Below are 12,041 nucleotides of genomic sequence, written 5' to 3' on the forward strand. Positions count from 1 at the left end.
CCAAGCTCCATTTCAGACCCACTGAATTATAACATTCAAGTGGAACTTTGAAAGTGTATTTGTTACAAGTTCAATAGGCGATTTAAAAATATTGTTGGGAGGAAAATGTCTTCAACCTGGGTATTTTCCAAGGCGCTATTGAAATCTTTCTGGCATCATATTTCTCTCCCTTTTTAAGACTCTAAACCTGGCAATATTATAGCATTTGATGACCTTCTGGAAAGAATCCTGAGGTCTCTATGTGAATATCTGTTTTTTTGTGCCTGTTCCTTTGAAGAGCAAACTAAATATGTCTCAACTTTAAATGCCTGATACTAACCTGGAAAACCTCCAATTTTCCTTTGTCTACCCTCTACAAAGCTGAATATCGAAAAATAAGATAGTGGAGGAGAATAGAACAGGAGTGAGAGAGTAAGAGCACAGCCAGCAACAGGAAAACTGAAAGGCAGCAGGTTATGTACGTGAACTCCTGCTATGCTGGGTCCTATCTAAAGTCAATACCACAGCACATGGTTGTGTTTGTGACCCAGGCAGAGGTGGGAAGGTGGTCAAAAGCAAGAGTTTCTTTTAAAAATACTATCTCAATCCAAGATACAGGGAGAAATCTAATGAGTCAAAATTATTCCGTTATCTGTTTATTTCAATATGTGCTGATATAATAATATATTTAGGATATCAAATAACTGGGTAACTACTTGGAGAAGTCTATTATACAAATATATAAATTATTTTTTATTTGTCCCCAATTATATATTTTAAATTTTAATAAGTAGTTTTTGTTAGTTTAGTTTTTAGTTCTGTCAATATTAGAATTCAGAAAAAAAAGCTTTCTTGCTCTCTGAGGAGCTCAGACAAAAATTATCACTAACTCTTCAGTGAGATTTCTGTACCTGGTCAATTTTTAATGACCAGCTGAAATCTTCTTCAAAAATTTAATGTTCATTTATACCACTAAACTAAGAGTAAAAACCATGGCTTTTTTAAAGTCTTCCTAGTATCTAAGTGATATCAATGATATCATTTAACTAATTTAATTATCACAACAATCTCAGGTTTTAATTATTAATAATAATATTTCCATGTTTTCATTTTACTTATGGGAAAACTGAGCCATAGGATTCCCTCTCTGGTAAATATCCAATACAACCTATATTGGACCAGTTCATAACCATTACATTTTATGGTATTTGCTTATCTGTTCATTGTCAAATAAAGAAATTGGTACTCAGATAAGTAAGGTAATAAAATTGATAGTGAATATTATATCTCATCTGAATCTTCTGTCCTTGTCTCAAATTGGTAATAATCACTGCCCCCCAAAAAAGAGGATAGTGATTGGCATATCTCAAATTCCAATGAAAACTTTAAACCAAATGTCAATTGTTTTATTTCACTAAAATATTCAAGATATTCAAAGTGATTCTTTAAGAAAATTAGTAATTATAAAATATCTGCACATTTATTTAATAACATATATGTAAAGCAGGAAATATTTAAAACATTAAGTCCATATGTCTGAATAATTTAGTAATATGATTATAAAATATTTATTATGTATCTGTGACATGGGGACCACATGCCGTATAAAGACAATTACAGAGATCTTAAAGAATTACTTTCTTTTGATGTTTGAATTATTTTGGTATTTTGAGTTCACAATATAGTAACAATTAAATAATAGAACATTTTATACTATCTCCAAGTTTCAAAGGAATATTGTTCATAGTATGAAATACTATTTATAATGGTCCTTGAAATATCTAACATTGGTTGAGGATGATGAAGATGACAATGATGATGTGAATAGACAGGAAGAGGATTTGGGCATACAATATGCATCCCAAGAGAAGTAAGTAATATATACAAAGCATGGAATTATCCAAATAGCGCCTTCTCATTAATTTATTTATCCATTGATTTAACCCATAATTGTTAAATGTCTACTATGTTCTAGGAATTCTTCTAGACATTGAGAATTTAGTAATGAGAAAAGAAATTCTTGCTCTAATGAAAATTATATTTCAGTAGGAGGATACAGAGAATAAACACATAAAGATCGTGGCATGTACTACGTAGTTATTAAAGTTGAGTGATGTGATAACGCATAACTAAGTGAATTCTATAGACTCAATTGTATGTGAGTGTTTTATTAAGGTAATATGTGAGGTCATAGAACTGAATAACACAAGACAATGAACAGTAATAACAATATAAGAAACATTCCAGGGTGAGGATTTAAGATATGCTTAGATTTTAAGTAAATAAGAATAAAAAAGGAGGTAATAGCAGTGAAGTGTAATAGACTGAGGAATAGTATAAGATAAAGACAGAGATGAAAGAGGAATCTTAAAAGAAAGGATAAGGAGTAAATTAGCTGATTTATTTTCATTAAAATAATTCTGACTGTTGATAAAAAATGGATTCAGGGTTGTCAAAACTAGACAAAATTCACTTAGATAAAATAATATTGCAGAAGTCTGTCTGAAAGAGGCTATGACTTGGAATCATGTGGTAGACCTGAAAATGAAAAGTCAATCAATTAGGATAGATTTCATAGTTATATATAACAGAATTTACCAACGGATTGAATACGGTAGGTTAATTAAAGAGGATTACTTTAAGTAATTTAAAATTAATTAAAGATTTTATTTTGCTTGAGCAAATGGGTAGTTTACTAACATATGGAAGCAAGGGGAAGGAGAAACTTTGGGTAGAATGAGAAAATGGGAAATTCTACATTAATTTTAAAATATCAATTAAATGGATGAAAGAGATATATAATATAGATAGATAGTACATAGATAAATAGATGATAGATAGATAGAGAGATAGATAAAAATTAAGAAGGCAGTTAGATTTACCTGTCTAGAATTTAAGGAAGGGGTTAAATTGCAAGTATACATTTGGGAATTATTAGGGTATCAAAGTCATTCAAATATATTACAGATACAGAAAAATAGCACAAGCCTGAATAGATGAACAGAGGCAAAACAAAACCCCCCCACAAAAAACAAACAAACAAAAAACCTAAGAAAGAAGATTGAGGGCAATGCCTTTAGGGTGATAATTTGGATTAAATAGTGGATGAATAAAATACTATGGGGCTTCTAAAATACATTTTGTTGTGATTGATTGATTTGAGTGGTTGATTGAGTAATAATTGGGAAATATAAGGCTTTATTAACCATGAGTTATTTTATGGTACCATCCTATATAATAAAAGTCTAATATGCAAATTGTCCCCTCAACAGGGAGCTCTGCTGGTAGTTCTACCATTTGACCAGTCGCTATGACACGCACTGACCACCAGTAGGTTAGCTTGCTGTGGGTGCTGGTGGGCTAGACTGGAAAGTGAGGTGTGAGGTGAGAGCCCTCATGGAAGCTCCCAGGGTTTGGCCTGAGCCCTGGGCAGAGGTGGGTGGAGGTGGGAGCCAGGAGGGACCTGGTGGTATGGGAGGCTACTACGGGTGATCTGATAGCCGTGGACTGCACAGCCTTCCGCAACCTGTGGTGTTCTCAGTGCACAATTTATAATCTTCAGAGCTGCTTCTTTTTATTTGTTAAGTTTCACTAACTACTCCAGGAGAGTGGGTAGCACCATTATGAGGGGGATGGGCCAGGCGCACCTGCCCAAGGTCAAGGGGCAGCCTCGGGTTCCCAGGGACGCAGCAGAAAGGAGGGCCGGCTGACTCAGAGGAAAGGTATCCAAAACTTGAAAGGAAGCAGGAGGCAGCTAGAGACTGAGGGGGACAGTTGCACAGAGACCTAGAAAAGCTTCTGGGTGGGGGCAGCCAAGGAGCCGGGTGCCTCTTCCACAGACAGGCTCCAAGTCCCTCCCTCTTCCTCCTTGTGACCTGTCACCCCAGCTCTCCTTTGAGGCCCTGCCTGGGCTCACTCCTGCACCCTCAGCCCCACACAGCTCCACCCGCACTGCCTCACCTGCACAGCCCCCTCACCCCTCACACACCCTGCACAGCCCTCCCCGCCCTGCTCCTCACAGAGTTTGGGGAGCTCCACCCCCAGGGGAGAAAGGGAGAGGCTGCAGACAGGAGGTCACAAGGGGAGGGGGCAGAGCAGGGCTCACCAAGATAGATTGAGGGGAGAGAGAGAGAGAGACCCCACAGGACTGGGGACAGAGATGGGTGGGGAAGGAGGGCCTTGCAAAGCATCACCCTTGGTTGAAGTACAAATTCTGACCCCATTTTACAGACCCCAGCAGAATGTGTATGTGGGGGACGAAGACAAAAGAGGGTGTGAGGGGACTTTATGGATGCAGAGCAGCAACATTTGATTCATGGCCTATTTATTTTTGTTAATATATTTTTATTGATTTTAGAGAGGGAGAGAGAGAGAGATAGAAACACCAATGATGAGAGAGAATCGATCTGCTGCTGCCTCCCGCACACCCCCTACTGGGGATTGAGCCCACAACCCAGAAATGTGCCCTTGACCAGAATCGAACCCAGGACACTTCAGTCCACACGCCGTGGCTATATCCATTGAGCCAAACCATCTAGGGCGACCCATGTCCTATTTAAAACCACTGCAGTAGGCTGAGCAGGGGTCTTACCACAATGATGTTACCTGGTATGTTGGGATAATCAAAACTGCAGCAAAGTAAAGACACACCCATGGAGCCTGCAAAGGGTTTCCATGCACACAATGCAATTTACTTTGTGTGGTGGCTGAAGAGGGTGAGCAGAGCCTTGGAAGAACATGAGGTCTCTAAGACCAGGGGCTGGAGGGAAAGTGCGTGCCAACCATTCCACGCTGTGTGTTACAATCTATATATATATATATAAAAGCCTGATATGCTAAGTGTCTGACCAAGTGGTCGAATGACCAGGCTATTAAGGGCACTGACCATCACGGGGCAGATGCTCTGACCAGTAGGTTAGCTTGCTGCTGGGGTCCAGCTGATCAGAACTGGGCAAGACGGGGCCAGACATGCCCTGGAGCCCTCTTGTGGTCCGTCCCACGGTCCCTCCCTGGCCACCAGCCCCAATCAGCCCTGATCAGGACTGGGCAAGATGGCCCTGATTGGCCCCGATCACCAGCCAGGCAGAGGGACCCACCCATGCACAAATTCATGCACCGGGCCTCTAGTCTTTAATAATCTCTTTCAATTGATGAGAAATATGGCTTATTTTATAAGAAGACATTACTCAAGATCATTATTGAACTGCTCCAAAATGGGAGTTACACTTGCAGTATTAAAAAGAAAACTAATATAGATGTCATTATAAAATAGAAAGTCTTGTGAAGTAACTAAACAGTAATGTTTACACAATATCAAAAGAGAAGTTAGGACTTACTATAGCTTAATATTGTAAAACCTTAAACCAGTTAATAGCATATAATTGTTTATACATATATTCTGCCATTTAGAAGAAAAAATAAGACAGTTTTTGTATTTTGATATAAAAAAACCAAATACAAGATAACTAATATTAAGAAGCAAATGATTTTATCAAAAAACCTAAGCTGATAGTTGGCCTTATATTTGAAAGCAAGACTTGGTTTAATGCTTCCCAAAAGCCACAGCTAAAAGACAAATAAAATGTACTACAGAGACAAAATTATGAAATCAAAGATAGCATTTTAATTTACAAATGGAGACATATTTTTCAAAGTCTTTGTAGAAATAATAGAGGATTTTAAAGTAGGTAATAAATATAATAGCTTTTTCTTCAAAACTGCAAAGTAACTTCATATATTCAATGCTTTTGTTCACTTGCGGTGTGAAATAATGATTCTGTTACAGCACTTTTTAGGGGACTTACATTTTATATAATACTTCTTTATCAATGCAATAGGTTATCCATTTAATTTAACAATATTATACACTTCAGGAAATTAAAGGGGGTACTGCTAATACTTATTCTTAAATAACAATATTAAATTTAGACCACCATTCAAGTCAGGATCCACTGTCACCCTAATTATCCCTTATTATTAAATACTAGAGGCCCAGTGCACAAAAATTTGTGCACTCGTGGAGGGAGGGGGGGTCCCTCAGCCGGGCCTGTGCCCTCTCCCAGTCTGGGACCCCTCGGGAGATAACGACCTGCTGCCTTAGGCCTGCTCTCTGGTGGCAGAGGGCAGGCCCAGTCCCTAGGTGCAGCCCCTGGTCGGGCTCAGAGCAGGGCCGAATGGGGAGTTGGGGCGCCGCCCCCTGTCATGCACAGAGCAGGGAGGATCAGGAGGTTGCGATGCCACCCTCAGTCACGCTCAGGGTAGGGCTGATTGGGGGGTTGGGGCACCGCCCCCTGTCACACTCAAGGCAGGGTCGATGGGCAGGTTGCAGCGCCACCCCCTGTCACGCACAGAGCAGGGCCCATCAGGGGTGTTGGGGCTCCGTACCCTGTCATGTACAGAGCAGGGCCCATCAGGGGGTTGGGGAGCTCCCCCTTGTGACCCACAGAGAAGGGCCGATCAGGGGGTTGGGGCGCCTCCACTCTCACACTCAGGGCAGGGCTGATGGGGAGGTTATGGCTCTACCCTGTCACACACAGAGCAGGCCAATCAGGGGGTTGGGGCGCTGCGCCCTGTCACACACAGAGCTGCAGAGCAATCAGGCGGTTGGGGAGCTCCCCCCTATCAGGCATAGAGCAGGGCTGATCAGGGGGTTGGGGCGCCTTCCCCTGTCCCGAACAGAGCAAGGCAGATAGGGAGGTTGTGGCCCCACCCCCTGTCACACACAGAGCCACAGGGTGATCAGGGGATTTGGGCGCTGCCCCCTGTCACACTGATCCCGGTGCTGGGAGGCCTCGTGGCTCCGCTGATCCCGGTGCTGGGAGGCATATTACCTTTTACTATATAGCATAGAGGCCTGGTGCACGGGTGGGGGCCATCTGGTTTGCCCTGAAGGGTGTCCTGGATCAGGGTGGGGGTCCCCACTGGGGTGCCTGACCAGTCTGGGTGAGGGGCTGAGGGCTGTTTTCAGACTGGTGGGTGACTGAAGTTCCCAACTGCTCCTTTTTTTCTTTTTTTATTCTGGGCCAGCTTTAGCTCTGGCTCCAGCTCTGAGGCCTCTGCTGCTAAAAGCAGGTATCTGGTTTGTTTGGGTTCTATAATTGAAACTCTGTATCACCTCCAGCTCTGAGATCCCAGCTGGCTGAAAGCAGGTTTCTGGGGTTGTGTTTAGCTTCTATATTTGTAACTATGTTTCAAACTGCAAGTTCAGAGGCCGGCAAGGCAGGCAGGGAACGTTGGAGTCCTATGTCACTGAAGCAAGCAAGCCTCATGTTAGTTTCAAGCTGCCTGGCTGCCGGCCGCCATCTTGGCTGGCAGTTAATTTGCATATTGCCCTGATTAGCCAATGGGAAGGGTAGCGGTCGTACGCTAATTACCATGTTTCTCTTTTATTAGATAGGATTATACATTGACATAGGAGATTTGCTACCATTAGTGAATTCATATTTATGTACTATTAACTAAACTCAATACTTTATTCAAATTTTCAAAGTATTTTCCAAGGTGCCTTTTTTATTTCATAATTCCATTTAGGACACCATGTTACATTTAGTCATCATGTCTCTTCAGCCTCTGATTGTCTGCAATAACTTCTTAGATTTCCCTTATTTTTCATGGCCTTGAAAGTTTGGAGGAGTATGGCTCTGGTGTTTTGTAGAATGTCCTAAACTTGAGACTTGTCTGATATTTTTCTAATATTAGAGGTAATAGATTCTTGAGGAAAGACCACTAAGATAAAGTACTTTTTTCATCATATCAAGAGTACATACATCTATAATAATGAAAATGTAATATGCTAATTAGACTGGATAGCCAAACGACCTTCCAGACGTCATTCCAGACATCCTTTGGGACGAAGCTGCTGTGGGGAGGGCCAAGACAGAGGTGGTTAGGGGTGATCAGGCAGGCAGGCGAGTGGTTAGGAATGATCAGGCAGGCAGGCGGGCCAGCAGTTAGGAGCCAGTGGTCCCGAATTGTGAGAGGGATGTCCAACTGCCAGTTTAGGCCCAATCCCATGTAGAATCGGGCCTAAACCGGCAGTCAGACATCCCTTGAGGGGTCTCAGATTGTGAGAGTGTGCAGGCTGGGCTATGAGACCCTTCTCCCCACCTTCCGCCCCATGCATGAATTTCATGCACCGGGCCTCTAGTATTTCATGAAAAAGGTACTGTTGATGTTACATCACTATTGATCACCTTGATCACCTGGCTGATATAGTGTTTGACTGATTTCTCCTCCGTTAAGTTCCTTCTTTCTCCCTTTCCAAACTGTCCTTTGGAAGAAATTCACTATATGCAGCCAACACTTGGGTAGTGGGGAGTTATATTCTACCTCCTTGAAGGTGGATTATCTGCATTTTCTGAAATTATTCTGCACAGGAGATGTGTAAATTCTTCTTAATTAATTTAATGTTTTCAATAATTTATTTATACTAACTTCACAACTCTGATGCTATACCGATCAAAACACTGAAATTTCATTAAAATGTCATGAAAGTAGACAAATAGAGAATTGAAATGAGAAAAAGATAAAGACAAAGAAGGTCAATTAATGTCCAACATACTAAGAAACCAAAGTATGTACACATGGGTATTTATTTTATGCTTTGGGTTATAATCCAATGCTAGTTTCTTTTGTTGCTCAATTTGTTTCTGCTTTGGTCAGTGGAGGTCTTTCAGTTGGCTCCTGTGGGCCTTTATTATATGCCATCATTGTGTGTTTTAGAGAGAGAAACAAACACAAATATGAGAGAGAAACATTGATTGGTTGGCTCCCACATGTGCCCTGACCTGGAATTGATTCTGCAACCTAGGTATGTGTCCTGACTGGAATCAAACCCATGACCTTTCACTGTACAGGATGAAGCTCCAACTAACTTAGCTACAATGGCCAAAGGCTGTACTTGTGTGTATATATAAGTAATTTCAGAGAGGAAGGAAGAGGAAGAGAGAGATAGAAACATCAATTACGAAAGAGAAGCATTGATTGGCTGCCTCTTGCATGCCCCTCCAACTGGGAAGTGAGACTGCAACTCTGGCATATGCCCTGACTGGGAATCCAGCCGTGACCTCCTGGTTCATAGGTTGATGCTCAACCACTAAGCCACACCATGCTGGGCATGTAATATATTCTTATTGTTATCTTGCTTTGGAGGATAGAATGTAAGTCTATGTAACACATGGCACATCCAAAGGTATATTTTAAATTAAATTTTGTGGATCCATTTCTTGATGCTGATCTCTCTCAGAAGAACAGCAGTTGCTAGGGAGTGGCTGCAAGAACAAAAAAACATGTGGAGCAAACTCTGCAATATTGAACACTTAAAAGATTGTTCCAAGTCACTGAAGTTGTGGAGTTGTTACCAGGACAAAACTGACAAATGGGGGGTGGAAGGGTGGGAAAGGAGTCTGGGACATTCCAAAGTGGTACATGGAGCACATGCTGAGAAGCATCAACCTAGCGGCTGTTAGAAGTATTGAAACAGGAATATTAGGGGTAAGATAGGACAGGTTTAGGAAATATTAGAAATTTTGGAAATTAAGGGTACCATGGAGGAAAGCACAGGGCTGCAGAGTAGCAGAAGGTATATTTCCATAGAACGGGGGAGCTGGAAAGCTTCAACAGATACATTTCCATAGAATGAGGGAACTGGAAACAGCAAAAGGTCTATATTTATAAAATAAAGAGAAGGAAGCCCTTCATCCAGAAGGAGAGGAAGAAAGCCTGAAGGGAATAGAGAAACATAAGGAAGGAGGTGGGGAGAACCTCACATATCCCATGTGAGGTTCAACCTTTGAACCCAGGAGTTACTATAGTAACCAGTCTAGGGAATAGTGACAATCAGAGGATATCGAGACACCAGGATCTGTAGCCTTTATAAGCCATAGGAAAAAGGAACTCAGTGGGACCCTTTCCCCCGTCCCTACGTGGGAGTCCATTCTGTGGGACTCTTTCCCTCTCCCCATGTAGGAGTCTGTACTTGTTCTTCAGTAAATTTCCACTTTTGCTGTACCATATCCTGCTGTGGATTCATTCTTCAGTTCTGATGGACAAAGAATCCAGGTTCCAGTCCAAAAATTCTGTATCAGCATCATTTATGTCATTATATTTTGTTTGTTTGTTTGCTTGTCTGTTGCTTAGACCAAAGCCACATTTGCAGTATCTAGCAGTCCTTTATTTAGTGTGCCTCCGCTGCATAAAGGAGAAATTGCTTGCTCACAATTCTTGATCTTCAGTTTGTGAGGAGGGCATTGCTTTTCAGACTATTGAAAGAAGTCTGTAATTCTTTTTTTACTGAAAACAAGCTAATAAAACCACCCCCAGAGGGCTCAGTTCCACCCATTTTCTATCACTGTTCCACATTCTCACTCCTCCTTCCAGTAACACCACTGATAAATGTATTTAATAAATAATGTTGACAAAAAAGAAATACCAATGGGGAGAATAGGAAAATGAAGTCATTCTTATTGCTTTCTTGCTTCATAAAGCAGATCCAGTGTGGATAAGATGTTGCTGTCTTCCCCCACATCAGTAAATAATCCATACCCATGGTGCAGAGAAACACAACACAGGCAGGTAGGTTCTATGTGTTCCAAACCAGCCTCTTTAGATTGATAGAAATCATATATATACATATGGATTTCAGAGAGGAAGGGCAAGATAGAAACATCAATGATGAGAGAGAATCATTGATTGGCTGCCTCCTGCACGCCCCCTACTAGGAATTGAGCCCACAACCCGGGCATATGCCCTTGACCAGAATCAAACCTGGGACCCTTCAGTCCACAGGCTGACACTCTATCCCCTGAACCAAACCAGCTAGGGCAATAGAAATCCTCTTAAGGTATGATGGATTCCTAACCTATTCTCTGAGCTGCCATTGTTTCTATAGCTATCCTTCTCTTTCTGTGTTTTCAATAGAGGCACGAGGCAAGCACTGGCTAGCTACCATCTTGACTGGAAAATCCAAAATGACATTGTTTAGAAGATTTTTAAATTACAGGAGCTAAATAACAACTAACATCTTGGGGGAAAGAAATGAATAATCTTAAGTTGAGAAGACGCAGTAAACAAGCAGTGGGTTGCAAACAGTACTGTTATAACGTTGGTCATGTGAAGCTCGGCAGGGTGTCATAGACCCTGCGGGAAGCTGCAGTCAAGATGATGATGTGTACTGCAAGTAGAAGCAAGTCTATTGTGACTAAGAAACTTGAGTCAGATTCAAAGTCAGGTTTGTTTGTTTTTTAAGCACAAGTAATTTGTTGTATTTATGATGCTTATCAAAAGCAACTGGGGCAAAGTTTTGACATAAATAATTAGTTTAAAATTATTAAGGAGTACAAGTTTCCAAAATGCAGCCTGTTTGGAACATAAAGACTGTCTTACAACATAATTCTTAGTACTATCATTCTAGCAACTTTCATCTAAGGAGGAAAAAAAATAGTTCTGAAATCAATTCCTCACGATGCCCTTGGCCAAGAAATGAGATAAATTTGCTGACTCATTTCTTGCATATAGGGAAATTGAGGCATTTGAATTAGGTGGAGTAGACACATTATTAGCACTTTTATTGTCATAATTTTAGAGGTGAAGGCATATGTCATTTTATAGGTTTTTTGGACACATACATTTGAGCCTTTTTAATTGACGACTGTAATATTCTCCTAATAGAGGCCCGGTGCACAAAATTCATGCACAGGTAGGGTCCCTATGCCTGGCTGGTGATCAGGGTTGATCAGGGTCTTCTGGCTGCTGGCTAGGGCCTCCCTTCCCTGTCTGCTGGCTGCCGGCCGGGGTCTTCCTTCATTCCTCACCGGCCCCTAGTGGTCAGCACACATCATAGTGAGCGATCGAACTCCTGATCTCCCGGCTGAACTTCTGAGTGGAGACTTTGCATATTAGCCTGTTCTATATATAGATTGAAACAAATGCATTCCCCCATCTTCTAGAGAATAGCAAACAAACATGTGTCTCTTTACTATAAATACCTCTAGGCTCAAGTTGAGAAAACATCTTTCCCTGACTGATCTCGGAGGAGAAAACAAGGATTTCACATACAATTTAGT

The sequence above is a fragment of the Myotis nattereri genome, assembly GCF_964212035.1.
Source record: "Myotis nattereri genome assembly, chromosome: 3".
Classification (NCBI taxonomy): Eukaryota; Metazoa; Chordata; class Mammalia; order Chiroptera; family Vespertilionidae; genus Myotis; species Myotis nattereri.